The following is a 5,588-nucleotide window of genomic DNA, read 5'->3' as shown; positions in this document are numbered from 1 at the left end:
GGTCCAGGGCTTCTTTTTAAATCTATTTTTTTAATGGAAGATATTTTATTGCTGATTCAATTTCCTTACTCATTATTGATCTGTTAAGATTTTCTATTTCTTCATAATTTAATCTTGCTTGGTTTTGTTTCTGGGAATTTATGTTATCAATATGTTAGCCTATAGTTGTTCATAACAGTCTGTGGTATCAGTTGTAAGGTCTCCTTTTTCATCTTCAATTTATTTTAGTCCTTTTTTTAAGTACAGCTAAAGATTTAGCAACTTTATCTTTCATAAAAACCACTTTTCATTTTGTTGATCTTTTGAATTGTTTTTCTGGTCTCTATTTTGTTTATTTCTGCTCTGAGATTTATTATTTTCTTCTTTCTTCAAATTTTTAATTAATTTGTTCTTGATTTTTCAGTTCCTGGAGGTGCATTGTTAGACTGTTTATTAAGGATTTTTCCTCTTTTTTGATGTAAGCTTTCATTGCTATGAACATTTTTCTCAGAACTCCTTTTACTCTATCCCACATGTTATTTTTCTTATTTATTATTTATTTGTACATATTCATGGGGTAAAAGTGCATTTCTGCTACATGAATATATTGCATTGTGGTGAATTCAGGGCCTTTAGTACATGCATCACCAAGGCAGTGCAAATTGTGCCCATTAAGCAACCCCTCTTCATCGACCTCCTCCTACTCCTCTACCCTTCTCAGTCTCCATTGTCCCTTACTCCACACTTTTCATCTGTTCACACTGGATAGCTCCCACATGTAAGTGAGAGCACACAGTAACTTTCTGTGTCTGAGTTGTTTCACTAAGACAATGGTCTCTAGTTCCATCTCCCATAGGTTTTGGTATGATGAGTTTCCATTCTCATTTGTCTCAAATTTTTTTTTTTAATTTCTCTTTTAATTTCTTCATAGATCAGTTTTTCAGGAGATTATTAAATGTCCATCCTCCGTTTCTGAGGATTGTCTTATTGTTGATTTCTATATTCATATTATAGTGGCCAGAAAAGATACTTAATATGTGATCTCTGTCTTAAAATCTTCTTAGATATCTAAGACTGGTTTTGTGATCTAACATGTGATGTATCCTGGAGAATGTTGAATGTGCAGTTGTGAAAAATGTGTATACTGAAGCTGTTTTGGTCATGTCCCATAGGTTCTAATGGCTTTCTTTATTCTTTTTTATTCTCTTTTTTTCCCCCTTCTAATCAGATTATTTCAAAAGACCTGCATTCAAGTTGAGGAACTCCTTCTTTGCTTGATTTAGTCTGTTGTTAAAGGCTCTAATTGTGTTTAATTCATTGACTTCTTCAGCTCTACAATTTCTGTTTGGTTACTTTTTATACTATCTATTTTGATTACTTTCTTATTCAAACCATAAATTATTTTTAATTTCATTGAATTATCTTTTGTGTATGTTCTCTCATATTTTGTTACGTTTTCTTAAGATCATTATTTTGAATTTCATATTAGGCTTTTCTTAAATGTCCTTTTTTTAGGGATCTGTTTCTGAAGACTTACTGTGTTTTTTTGGAGGGGTATTGTGCTTCCTTATCCTTTATGTTTCTCATGTCTGAACATTGATATCAGTACATCTAGTGGAATGGTCATTTTTTCCAATTTTACAGAGTAGATTTCATCGGGAGAGAAGTTATAGTGTCAATGGTCCTAAGGTGTCAGTTGAGTATGGTGCACTGACTTTGATTCTGTGTGGACTCAATAACATGGTTTTTGTACGGTTTCTTCAGTTGTAAATCTCATCAGCAACATCTGGAATTGAGTCAGTGGCCTCAGCCACAGGAGTTTGTGACAGTGGTAGTATATTTTCTTCTGGGAGCAGGCAGGGGACTGGTTGTTAAGCCAGGCATGTGCAGGCTCGGAGGGTCAACAGGATGCCTATGGGATTTCTATAAAGGTAATGATTGCCACCAGACTGGCACAGGTAGTGATCGCCACTGGATTGCCACCAAACAGCTGTGTGGTTGTCTTTGTGAGGAGTCAAAGATGCCACCAGACTAGATGTTGAGTCATGTGCACATAAACATGGCAAGGTAGGTGCCCTTTGTAGTAGTGTTGAAGGAATGGGGTCTCTGCCAGACCAGTTACTGTACTGGGTTGGGTATAAGCATGCATGAGCATGGCAGTGCCAGGCGACCTTTTGGCAGGCTTTCCACGGTTCTAAACCATTGAAGGACTCTCTGATAGTCCATGTGCTGATGCAATGGGCTGAGGAGTCCTGTGGCTGTCCTTTTGGTGAGGTGGGGCCTCCACTAGACTGACTATCAGGCCAAGGTTGGGGATACCTGAATGTAGCAAAGTCAACTGGCTCTGTGGTGACTTTCAGGAGAATAGAGCTCCTACCAGACCAGCTGTCAGGTTCGTGTAGGCACTTTTTGGTAAAGAAGTTATGGGTAGTCTTGAGGTAGTCTTCCCATGGACACAGAGCCACCATCTCTGTGCATACCCAAGGTCTGTGGGCCAACCAGTTGAGCAGCACATGTGGGTGGGCCAGGAATTTACCTGGCTGTTTGTTGGTTTCCACATATGCAAGTCCACATGTATCCTAGAGAGGTGGTATATGAGGTGGGCTTGGATGCTGAGGTTTAACATGCATCTGCACTAGGTTCCAGGCACCTGGGGCCATGTTGCTGGTCACACTTATGTGAATGAACTGAAATGATGCTGGGGCTTCAGGGGTGAAAAGGGTTAGTTGCTATTTGATCCTAGGGCAGGATGTTCTATGTTAATGTGTCCAGTTTCAAAATGACACCAAACCATAGCAGCTTAGGTCATGGGGTTAGGATGCTCAAAGTTAGCTCCCACTATGAAGCAATGTAGTACATGAACCCCTGGCTACTATAGAAAATGGATTCAGGGCCTATGAGGACCAAGGGACTCTCCTGTACCAAGAATTATGGGCTTTTGTGGCTATATGGGGCAACTTTGGGGACCTTCAGTTTACCTTTTCCCTGCAAGAAAAAGTCCTCCTTAATGCCAAGCTGATCCCAGCCAGAGAGATAGTGTGGCTCATTCCCTTCCCTATATTGCTACCCTGGTCTTCCATGTGCCACAGGAGTTATGCCATTCCCCTGGGGTCATACAGCATATTTTCTCTGTCACTCTACTCCAAGTATAGTTTTTTCAGTTTTTGGTCCTTTATTGTGGAGATAGCAAGTACAAAAGAATCCTAGTTGGCCAACTTGCTGATGTCTGTCTATCTTCATACAATTTAAGTGATATCAATAGAGAAGAATTGACTTTCCTAAACTATCACTTCCCACCATGAGGTTCTTCATTCAGTATCTATCCATCCATCTTTATTCCTTGCCTATCTGTCTATCTAGCTACACAAAGGGCAAGTTAGGGCTTGGACATTCTGCACCTGTCATCATCCTCCATTTTTGTCTTTGCTCAATATATTTCTCTTCAGGCAATCTCTTTCTCCTCTCCCAAACTATTCTATACCTTCTTTCCTACAGTCTCGAGGATAATCCTCAACCTTGACATTCTGCTTCCCTGACTTCCTGGCACCCAACAATCATTTGCTCCAGGCCACAGCCCTAACACTGTATTATTATAACCTAGAGGATAAATGTTGGCTAAGATAAAATTACTCATGCATTTGGGCTTAATTTATTTCAGAAGAAAGCCTTTATTATCTATCATTTACCAGTGACAGTCAGCTGAGTATTTCATCCCTTCTCCTGACCACATTGTTCTTTGTTATTAGAAAAAGAAATGGGGGGAGGGGCAAGATGGCCGACTAGAGCCAGCCTCTGACAGAAGCTCTGATCCAGAGGGAAGAATAATGTCCAGAAAGTACCCAATTAAGCTGAAGACTGGGAGCCCAGCCGAGAGAGAAGAGTTATAACTCCAGTTCACCTTTGTTGAGGCAAGCTGTGACTCTAAGAAAGCAAATTTCAGGTACAAAATTCATCCCAAAGGAAAAGTGTCCATCCCCTCCCCCAAGAAAGTTGTGCTTTTTTTTCTTTCTCTCTTCATTTGCTCCTGTAGGTTTTCTACAGGCGAGCAGTGAACTGAGGACTTCTTTTCTCACCTAATGGGTGAGAGCTGTAGGAAGTGGGATCTATTTCCCCAGAGGGACCCTGCTGTGACCCTGAGCACTCTCTTGCCAGGCAGAAAAATAGAGCTAACATTTTCCCTGCCATTCTGAACTTCCAGTCCACCCTTCCCCCCTTGCCTGATGACGCAGAAGACTAACCCCTGTAGGGGAGGCTCATGAGCAGCACCCCCCCACCCTGCCAGACCACTGTGCTCCCCCACACTCTGGGCTAGAGCTTCCCCTCCCATGTCCTGTACCCCATGCCTTACCCTGTAGGAGCCTTCGTGCTGCCCCTGGCCCAGCCAGAGTCATAAGATGAATACTCTCCTTGCTGAAGTCACTGGACACCAGGCACCACCAGAACTACATGCAGTAGTTTCCCCACCCTGCTACTGGATCTGTGTGCCCCACGCTCCCAGAGCTGCGCTTACAGCCAGAACTCCCTGTCTGTGGCAGTCACCTGGGAGCTGTGCAGGGTCATTTCCCACAAAGATTCAGTAACAATAGAGTGATCCCACTGGGGTCTAATCTTAGAGATACACCTCCCCAACTCTGAAGACTGCCAGAGATAACCAGAACTCACTCTAAAGGGATACTGGTGATGCAGAGTAGCTGGGGCAAAGGCATGGTGGCTGAAGGAGAAAAGCATTTGCTGACTTATTACCCTCAGGATTAGACTGAGTTCAGGTGGAACACTCCCCAGTGGCTATTGAGTACCCAAGGCAGGCCTCAGCTCCCCTGGCTGGCTGGTAGCAGAAAGTAGTGGCTGAGTCCTGGGAGGCATTGACCTTCCTTTGACTCTAACAGGCATGAAGCCCCAGAACATCTGCTTATTGGAGGTAGCAGGACCTCTCAGCCCTGTGGGGTCATCAGTGACCAGATGTGAATGAGAAGCAGTCTAGAAAGAGACATAGCCCCCTGGTCCAACTCTGCTACTGGGTGGGCCTTTCTGACTCCACAGAGCACCAGAATGAGCCAAATTGGAGCAGCCAGTATATCTCTGCCATCTAGTTGCTGGAGATCTTTCGAACTCTCTCACTTGAGAGTTTGTACTCTCAATTAATGTGAATGGCTTAAATTGCCCTCTAAAGAGGCACAGGTTGGCTGACTGGATATAAAAACTCAGGCCAGATATCTGCTGCATTCAAGAATCTTACCTTACCTTCAAATCTAAACATAAACTCAGAGTGAAGGGATGGTCATCTATAATTCAGGCAAAGGAAATCAGAAAAAGCAGGTATTGCACTTTTACTTGCAGATTCAATAGGCTTTAAACCAACAAAAGTAAGGAAAGATAAGGATTTTCACTTCATATTTGTTAAGGGCAACACTCTACATGATGAGATTTGAATTATTAACATTTATGCACCCACCGGAATGTGCCTCAATTTATAAGAGACACTCTAACAGACATGAACAATGTGATTTCCTCCAGCATCGTAATAGTCAGCGATTTTTAACACCTCTTTGGCAGTGGTGGATAGATGCTCCAATAAGAAGCTAAGCAAAGAAATTTTAGACTTAAACTTA

The sequence above is a fragment of the Otolemur garnettii genome, unplaced genomic scaffold (assembly GCF_000181295.1).
Source record: "Otolemur garnettii isolate 467f Iridium unplaced genomic scaffold, OtoGar3 scaffold00244, whole genome shotgun sequence".
Lineage (NCBI taxonomy): Eukaryota > Metazoa > Chordata > Mammalia > Primates > Galagidae > Otolemur > Otolemur garnettii.
Note: the sequence above shows the minus strand (reverse complement) of the source record.